We start from the raw sequence: 348 nt of genomic DNA on the forward strand, positions 1-348 counted from the left end.
ATTTTATTGATCCATGGCGACACTATTGAAAACACACCGTAACTGATTCTTTATTAGGCACACATAACTTCATCATTTAAGAAATAGTAAGTTTTGCTATTCCGTGCTTAGGCCTTGCCTGTTGTGTGGGTAAGGGGTGCAGGGAGGGGTATTTGTGTTCTGCATAGATGTGACCAAGAGGTTTTGCCCTCCAGCTGCTGAAAGAGTATTATTGTAATTTACTATTTCTAGTGACCAATCCGGTAATTGCGACGGTAGTAGCTAGAAAGGGGTGTGATCACCGGGTGTGAAAGGCCAGACCGGGCTCCGGGGCTGCTTCCGCCGGGCGGGGGGCCGAGCGGCAGCCCC

The sequence above is a fragment of the Cariama cristata genome, unplaced genomic scaffold, assembly GCF_000690535.1.
Source record: "Cariama cristata isolate BGI_N322 unplaced genomic scaffold, ASM69053v1 scaffold41489, whole genome shotgun sequence".
Taxonomy (NCBI): Eukaryota; Metazoa; Chordata; class Aves; order Cariamiformes; family Cariamidae; genus Cariama; species Cariama cristata.